At 34.2% G+C, this 9,617-nt stretch overlaps 1 protein-coding gene across 1 annotated transcript in view; it reads left to right on the top strand.

Annotated features, from left to right (window-relative positions):
- The window catches only part of GDPD4 (glycerophosphodiester phosphodiesterase domain containing 4), a 120,673-nt gene that overhangs the window by 60,358 nt on the left and 50,698 nt on the right, over window positions 1-9,617 (top strand). The window lies entirely within an intron of this gene.

Here is a 9,617-nt window from a genome sequence, read left to right as displayed (position 1 = left end):
GTTGCGATCCGTTGCCGGACACGGAAAAAGACAAAAGACAAAAAAAAAAAAAAAGAATTATCACAAAGAAACTTTTCAGAAGCTATTACAAATATATCAAGGATTTAAAGGAAACCAAGAAAATAATGAGAGATATGTAAGATATAAAAAGAACCAAGTAGAATTTCTAGAACTGAAAAACTACAATATTTAAAATTAAAAATTCACAGGATGTTTATGAAAGATGTTGGTCTGTAGTTTTGTTTTTTCTCCCTCTGCCCCAATAATGTCATTATCTGGATTTGGTCTTAGGACAATTCTGGCCTTATAAAACGAGTTGGAAATGTTCTGTCCTCTTCTGTTTCCTGGAAGAGATTGTATAGAATTGATATTATTTTTTTTGTTATATGTTTGGTAGAATTCAACAGTGAACACACCTGGGCCTGGAGTTTTCTTTGTTGGAAGGTTTTTACTTATAAATTCAATTTTATTAATAAGGGCATTAAGCTTACCTCTTCTTGAGTGATGTTCATAGTTTGTCTTTTCAGGAATTGATCTATATGATCTAAGTTGTCGAATTTGTGGAGAGTTTTTTATAATATTTATTTATTATCCTCTTAATGACTGTGGGATCAATGATGTAGTTCCTTTCTTTATTCCTGATTTTGGTAAATTTGTTTCTCTCTCTCTCTCTCTCTCTCTCTCTCTCTCTCTCTCGCTCGCTCGCTCTCTCTGGTCTCTCCAGCTGTCTAGAGATATATCCGTTGTATTGATCTTGTCAAAGAAACTGATTTGTTTGTTTTACTACTTTTAATTTCATTGATTTCTGCTCAAATCTTTATTTCCTTTCTTTTACTTGCTTTGGGTTTTATTTTATCTCCTTTTTATAGTTAGCTGAGGTGGAAGCTTAGGTTGTTGATTTTAGATTTTTTTCTTTCTATTATAAGCGTTTAATGCTATGTTTACCTCCAAGCACTTCTCCAACTTCATCTTGCAGATTTTGATGTGTTACATTTTAATAATTATTTAATTCAAACATTTAAAAATTTCACTTGAGCCTTCTTCCTTGGCCCACGGATTATTGAGAAGTGTTTCTTCAAATTTCCAAATATTTGTGTATTTTCCAGGAAGCTTCTTATTATTGATTTTTAGTTCAATTCTGTTCTTGTCTGAGTGTATGCTTTATGATTTCTGTTCTTCTGTATTTATTAAGGTTTGTTTTATGGTCCAGATTATGGCCTTTTTTTATTGAAGCACGATTGATTATACATATTTCTGAAGTACAGCATTGTATACAACACATGATGATATTTGTGTATTTTCCAGGAAGCTTCTTATTATTGATTTTTAGTTCAATTCTGTTCTTGTCTGAGTGTATGCTTTATGATTTCTGTTCTTCTGTATTTATTAAGGTTTGTTTTATGGTCCAGATTATGGCCTTTTTTAATTGAAGCACGATTGATTATACATATTTCTGAAGTACAGCATTGTATACAACACATGATGATGAAAGCAATATTATTAACATATTCATTATTAAAAATAATAATTATTCTTTGTGCCCCTTACCCAGGATCTTCTTAACTCCCTTCTCCCTCCCCCCTGCCCACCTCTAGTAAATACAGATCTGTTCTCTCCTTCTGAAAGTTCAACATATTATTGTGGTCTGTCCTTCCTTCCTTCCTTCCTTCCTTCCTTCCTTCCTTCCTTCCTCTTCCTTCCTTTCTTCCTTCCTTCCTTCCTTCCTTCCTTCCTTCCTTCCTTCCTTCCTTCCAAAGGAGGGAGGACATGTGGTATTTCTCTTTCTGTGTCTGGATAATTTTGCTTAACATAGTTTTCTCCAAGATCATCTATGTTGCTGCGAATGGAGGAATTTCATTATTTTTTATGGCTTAGTATTCCATTGTGTATATATACCACATTTTCCTTATCCAGTCATCTGTCAATGGATATTTAGGTTGGTTCCATAATTTGGCTATTGTAAATAGAGCCACAATGAACATGGGAGTGCAGGTATCCCTTCAACATGTTGATTTCTATTCATTTGTATATATATCCGGTAATGGGATTGCCAGATCATATAGTAGTTCTATCTGTAGTTGTCTGAGAAACTTCCATACTGGTTTCCATAATGGTTGTACTATTTTACAGTCCCACCAGCAGTGTAAAAGAGTTTCCCTTTCTGCACATCCTCACCAGAATTTGTTATTCTCTTTTTAATAATGGCAGGTCTAACCAGGGTGAAATGATATCTCAGTGAGGTTTTGATTTGCATTTCCCTGATGATTAGTGATGCTGAGCATTTTTCTATGAATCTGTTGGCCATTTGTATGAAAAGTGTCTCCTCACCTCCTTTGCCCATTTTTAAATTGAGTTATTTATTTTTTTTACTGTGAAGTTGTTTGAGTTCCTTATATATTCTGGTTATTAATCCCTTGTCAGACATATAGTTTGCACATATTTTCTCTCATTCTGTAGGTTCTCTGTCTGCTCTATTGATTTTTTCCTTTGCTGTTCAAAAGCTTTTTAGTTTGATATTATCCCATTTGTTTACTTTTTCTTTTGTTGCTTGTGCTTTTGGGTTCTTATTCATAAAGCCTTTGCCCAGTCCTACTTCCTGAAGTGTTTCCCCTATACTTTCTTTTAGTATCTGTATGGTTTTTGTTCTTATACTTAAGTCTTTAATCCATTTTGGGTTGATTTTGGTATACTGGTGTAGTTTCATTCTTCTGCATATGGATGTCCAGTTTATTTATTGAAGAGGCAGTTCTTTCCCCGGTGTATGTTCTTGGTGCCTTTGTCAAAGATCAGTTTGCTGTAAGTACGTGGGTAGATTTCTGGGTTCTCTATTCTGTTGCATTGGTCTATGTGTCTGTTTTTATGCCAGTGCCACGCTGTTTTGGTTACTATAGCTTTGTAGTATAATATGAAATCAAGTAGTTTTATGCCTCTGGTTTTATTTATTTAATTATTTTTTCTCAGTATTGCTTTGGCTTTTTGTGTTCTTTTGTTATTCCATATGCAAGTTAGGATTGTTTTTTCTGTTTCTGTGAATAATTTCATTTATATTTTGATGGGGATTGCATTGAATCTGTAGAACACTTTCAGTAGTATGGACATTTTCACAATGTCCATTTTTCCAATTCAAGAGCATGGAATGTCCTTCCATCTTTTTGTGTCTTCTTTAATTTCTTTCAGTAGTGATTTGTAGTTCTTGTTGTAGAGATCTTTCATCTCCTTGGTTAAATTGATTCCTAGTATTTTATGTTTTTAGTGACTATTGTAATGGGTTTTCTTTCTTGATTTCTTTTTCTGCTAGTTTGTTACTGGAGTATAAAAGTGCTACTGATTTTTGCATGTTGATTTCCTATCCTGCAACATTACTAAAATTGTTAATCATCTCTAAGAGTTTTTTTTGTAGTGTCTAGGTTTTTCTATGTATAGAATTATGTTATCTGCAAACAGGGACAGTTTGAATTCATCCTTTCCAATCTGGATGTCCTTTATTTCTTTCTCTTGCCTAATTATTCTGGCTAGTACTTCCAATACTATGTTAATTAGGAGTGCTTAGAGTGGGCATCCTTGTCTTGCTCTTGTTCTTAAGGGAACAGTATTCAGCTTTTCCCCATTCAGGGTGATATTGGCAATTGGTTTGTCATATATGGCTTTTATTGTGTTGAGATACTTTCCTTCTATACCTAATTTGCTGAGAGCCTTTATCATCATAAAGGATGCTGAATTTTGTCAAATGCATTTTCTGCATCTATTGAGATAATTGTATGGTTTTTCCCCTTGATTTTGTTGATGTGGTGTATCACATTTATTGACTTGTGTATGTTGAACCATCCTTGCATCCCAGGAATGGATCCCACTTGATCATGGTATATAATTTTTTTGATGAGTTACTGCATTCTGATTGCTAATATTTTGTTGAGGATTTTTGCTTCTATGTTCATCAAGGTTATTAGCCTGTAGTTTTATTTTTTGTTGTGTATTTGTCTAATTTTGGTAACAGGGTGATGCTGACCTCATAAAATGAGTTTGAGAGAATGGCCTCTATTTCAGTTTTTTGGATTAGTTTGAGGAGTACTGGTATTAATTCCTCTTTAAAGATTTGGTAGAATTCAGCTGTAAGCCATCTGGTCCTGAACTTTTCTTCATTGAGAAACTGCTGATTACTGATTCACACTTGTTGCTTGTTATTGGTCTGTTTGAGTTTTCTACTTCTTCTTGGTCTGTCTTGGTAGTTTGTATTTGTCCAGAAATTCATCCATTTCTTCCAGGTTTTCAAATTTGTTGGCATAGAGTTATTTATGATAGTCTCTAATGATATTTTGTATTTTTGTGGAATCAGTTGTAATGTTTTCTTTTTTCTTTTTGATTTTCGTTATTTGGGTCTTCTCTCCGTTTTGTTAACCTAGCTAGTATTTTGTTTATTTTATTTATCTTTTCAAACAAAACAAAACAAAACAACTTTTTGTTTCATTTTTCTTTTGTATTATTTTTTTGGGGGATGTCTCTATTACTTCCAGTTCTGCTCTGATCTTTATTTCTTTCCATCTACTAATTTTACGATTAGATTGTTCATGTCTTTCTAGTTCTTTGAGGTGTAATGTTGGCTTGTGTATTTGGAATTTTTCTATTCTTTTGAGGTAGGCATTTATTGCAATAAACTTTCCTCTTAGGAAATAAAAGAGGACACAAGAAGATGGAAAGATATTCCATGCTCTTGGATTGGAAGAATCAACATTGTGAAAATGTCCATGCTACCCAAAGTGATATACGAATTCAATGCAATTCCCATCAAAATTCCAATGACATTTTTCTCAGAAATGGAAAAAACAATCCAGACATTTATATGGAATAACAAAAGACCTTGCATAGCCAAAGCAATTTTGAGCAAGAAAAATGAAGCTGGAGGCATAACACTACCTGACTTTAAACTATACTACAAACCTATAATAACCAAAACAGCATGGTACTGGCATAAAAACAGACACACTAATCAATGGAATGGAATAGAGAATCCAGAAATCAAGCCACACATACAATAAAACTTCCTAAAGAAAACAGGAGAAACACTTCAGGAAATAGGACTGGGCACAGACTGCATGAATATGATCCTCAAAGCACAGGCAACCAAAGGAAAAATAGACAAATGGGATTATATCAAACTAAAAAGCTTCTGCACAGCAAAAGAAACAATTAGCAGAGTTAAAAGACAACCAACAGAGTGGGAGAAAATATTTGCAAAATATACATCTGACAAAGGATTAAAATCCAGAATATACAAGGAACTCAAACAACTTTATAACAAAAAAAGTAACCCAATTAAAAAATGGGCAAAAGAGCTAAATACGCATTTCTCAAAGGAAGATATACAAATGACCCACAGACACATGAAAAAATGCTCAACATCACTCAGCATTCGGGAAATGCAAATCAAAACTACACTGAGATACCATCTCACCCCTCAGTTAGGATGGCTAATATCCAAAAGACTGTGAATGATAAATGCTGGTGAGGTTGCAGAGAATAAGGGACTCTCATACACTGTTGGTAGGGCTGCAAAATGGTGCAGCCTCTATGGAAAATGGTATGGAGGTTCCTCAAACAATTGCAGATAGATCTGCCATATGACCCAGCTATCCCACTGCTGGGAATATACCCAGACGAATGGAAATCATTAAGTTGAAGGTATACCTGTTCCCCAATGTTCATCGCAGCACTCTTTACAATAGCTAAGAGTTGGAACCAGCCCAAATGTCCATCATCAGATGAGTGGATATGGAAAATGTGGTATATTTACACATTTTGAAATACCGCCATTTGCAACAACATGGATGAACCTAGAGAGAATTATATTAAGTGAAATGAGTCAGGCACAGAAAGAGTAATATCGCATGTTCTCAGTTACTTGTGGGAGCTAAAAATAAATAAATAAATAAATACACAAATAAACTGGGGCGGGAGGGAAGAAGACACAACAATTACAATTCCTTGAAGTTGATATGACAAGTGAACAGATATGAGGTTGTTGGGGGGGGAGAAGGAGGAGGGAGGGAGGTTTCAGTCATGGGCCACAATAATCAACCACACTGTATATTGACAAAATAAAATAAAATGAAAAAAAAAAAAACCAAAACCTTTCCCCTTAGTACTGCTTTTGTAGTATCCCACAGGTTTTGATATGATGTGTCTTTATTTTGCTAGTTTCAAGAAATTTTTTTATTGCCTGTTTAATTTATTCTTGGACCCAAAGGTTATTAAGGAGCCTATTGTTTAGTTTCCATGGTTTGTTTAGTTTCCAGAATTTTGCTTATTATTGATTTCTAGTTTTAATCCATTGTGGTCTGAGAAGATACTTGAAATGATTTTGATTTTTTAAAATTTTGCTGAGAATTGATTTGTGACCTAACATGTGGCCTATACTGGAGAATGTTCCATGTGCTGATGAGAAAAATGTACATTCTGTAGTTGTTGGGTGATATGTTCTGTAGATGTCTGCCAGGTCCAGTTGGTGTAAGGTGTAGTTTAAATCCTGTGTTTCACTGTTGATTTCTTGCCTAGATGATCTGTTCAATGCTGAGAGGGATGTTCAGGTCCCCCACTATTATTATATTGAGGTGTATCTCTTTCTTAAGGTCTTATAGTGTTTGCTTTTTATATCTCAGTGCTCCAGTGTTGAGTGCATATTTTTTTATGGCCATTATGTCTTCTTGCTGGGTAGATCGCTTTATCATTTTATAGTGGCCTTCTTTGTCTCTTTTTATGGTTTTTTGGTTTAAAGTCTATTTTATCAAATAGAAGAATAGCTGCTCCTGCTTGGTTTTGGTTTCCATTTGCATGGTATATCTCTTTCCATCCTTTCACTTTTAGTCTGTTTGTGACTTTGCAGGTGAGGTGAGTCTCTTGAAGACAGCATACACTTGGCTTAGCTTTTTAATCTAGTCAGTTAGTCTGTGTCTTTTGTATGGGTGTTTAATCCATTTACATTCAAGGTTGTTATTGAGGGGTATTGTCTTACTGCTGGCATTTTGTTGCTTTTTGTTTAGATGTTTTATCAGATTGAATAAGGAAGAAAGAAATGCCAAGACCAGGATGTGTATTATCAAGACGGAAAACAAGTTCTCAGTCTCATGGGTTCTTTCGTAATAACTTCGTATAGCATACATTATACGAAGTTATACGAATGGGTAAAAAGAAAAATTACAGGGAAATTAAAGAATACTTTGAGATAAAGATCAAAGTGCAACATGTCAAAACTTATAGGATTCTAGGCTCATGCAGTACTTACAGAAAATTTATACTTAGAAACACCTATATTAAAAATAAGAAAAACCTCAAATCAGTAATGTGAACTTCTACCTTAAGAAAATAGAAAAAGAGCAAACTAAGCCAAAAGCAAATATAAGCAGGAAATAATATTACCACAAAAAAATATGAAATAGGGAATTAAAAAACAATAGGGAAAATCAACAAGCTGATTGTTTAAAAAGATGAACAACATTTGCAAATCTTTATCTGGAATGACCAAGAAGAAAGAGAGAAGACTGAAATTAGTAAAATCAGAAATGAAGTAGGAGCATGGTTACTTTGTGACTATGGCTTCTTGTGGTGGTTAAGATTCAGTTTCTTTCTATTTCTCATTTGCATTTTGTTCTACCAGTGGTTTTGTTATTTCTTATGTATTCACGGTAGTGATTATCATTTTTTCAGTTTCCAGATGCAGATCTCCCTTGAGGGTTTCTTGGAGGGCTGCTCGTGTGGTGGCAAACTCCCTTAGTTTTTGTTTGTCCAGGAAATACACTATTTTCCCTTCCTCCATGAAGGATAGCCTTGCTGAGTATAGTGTTCTTGGCTGGCAGTTTTTTTTCTTTCAGTGTTTTGAATATGTCATCCCATTTTCTTCTGTCTTGTAGAGTTTCAGTTGAGTTATGTCCATATCAGCTATAGTTTGATAATGTGCAGCTTCTAAAAATAATTTGTCTGCAGTGCATTTCTTCTGGTGGTTCTTTTTGCAAAGTAGATTCCTAACATTTAAATTTATTTGGGAAGTGCCATAGAGAATAAAGGGATGTTCTTCTGGCAGCGGTCTCAAAGTAAAAGTTTTATGTTGGGATATGGAAAAGACTTAGGATTGTTAGAAATTCCCTCTACTTGAGTGATTTTAGTGCTCTGAGTGATCTGATTTTTTATGGTAGTGGGATTAATGGTATATGTAGTGGCACTCATATCAACAAGACAACTGTATTGTTCATCTATATTTATATTACAATTTATCTATATTGTTCTCCTTAGAATTGTCTGTTGAGAGGTAACCTTTCCCTTGATGTGAAATAATTGGACCAATTTTGAATAATTGTCCTTCTGTTTCTTAACCAATATAATGCATTTGCTCTTCTGATAGTTCTTCTGCTTGTAATATCTCTAAGCATAGGCATAAAGAACAGAGGACCTTACAGCCTTATTTTCATTTGAGGTACCAGGTGTTTTATCTGCAGAACGAGAAGTTTGTTTTCAGTCCTAGCTTGTTACTTCCTAGGACTTTTTGAAAATATTCAGCTATGTGTTGGATGTAGTCTAAACAGGCATTGTCCCATTCCAGTTTATTTTTCTGATTAAGTTCCCTATTTTATATACAAAAAAAAAGAGGCTCAATTTACCTCAGCTGTTAGATCTACCTCATAAAGCTATTGAAAGCTTACTGGAGTCTAGTTTTAAATTTTCCGATTGATTAATCTTTATTGTTTTTGCTATTTCGAGTATTTGTTCCTGTCTTGGTCTTTTCCATCCTGTTCTTTTAACAATTTTCCTTACATGAAGGTCTAACAATTAAGTGAAAGAGTTGGTCTAGGTCTGGTAGTATCTAACAAAATCTTGAATTCTGAAGCAAATTTCTATTTTCCTGAGAATTAAAACCCCTCTTAGTCATAGCTCTCAACTCAGGGCTGGTTTAATTCATCTTCTATGATCTGCCTTCTGGTCTAGCAATTTTATAGGGTATTGTGCAGTGTGACTGTTTCTTTCCTGAGAAAAATGTGAGAAAGGCAAACTTGTTTAGGAGGTCAAGGGAAGGAGAAGAAATAAAAAAGATGTGAGTGAGAATTAAGATAAATTTGTGTAGACAAAAGGAGAAATTACTTGGGTTTAAGAAAATATGAGGTATCTACTACTTCCTTCTTTTGAGATGTGGCCTTTTATCACTACCTTCACCTACAAATGATCTAAAATTGGCAAATGACAATAAAAGTAGCCATCTATGAAATTTAATATCACAAATACATGTATAGTCTGCTATATGTAAGGTTAAATGCTGTACATTGCAAAGAATATATGAACATTCTTGCCACGAGGCAATTACACTCCAGTAGAATCAGTAGAGAGTGAGGGAACTTGTGAATTGTGCACTTTTCTATGTACCAGACAGTTCTCAGACCCTATAAATATTTTATCATTCTTCAGAATAATCCTAAGAGATATGTAGATTATCCCTTTTCCCCCATTTTATAGTTTGAGCAATGAAGACTTTGAGAATTTAAATGGTTTTACCAAGGATGTGCAACAAGAAGCGATTATGAAGGCGATTGCATTTGAACTAGGCTTTGCAGTTTGAGGGTAGGATTTTAACAGGTGGA

Source organism: Galeopterus variegatus, unplaced genomic scaffold (assembly GCF_000696425.1).
Source record: "Galeopterus variegatus unplaced genomic scaffold, G_variegatus-3.0.2 Scaffold3284, whole genome shotgun sequence".
Classification (NCBI taxonomy): Eukaryota; Metazoa; Chordata; class Mammalia; order Dermoptera; family Cynocephalidae; genus Galeopterus; species Galeopterus variegatus.
Note: the sequence above shows the minus strand (reverse complement) of the source record. Positions and strands in the feature narration are given on the sequence as shown.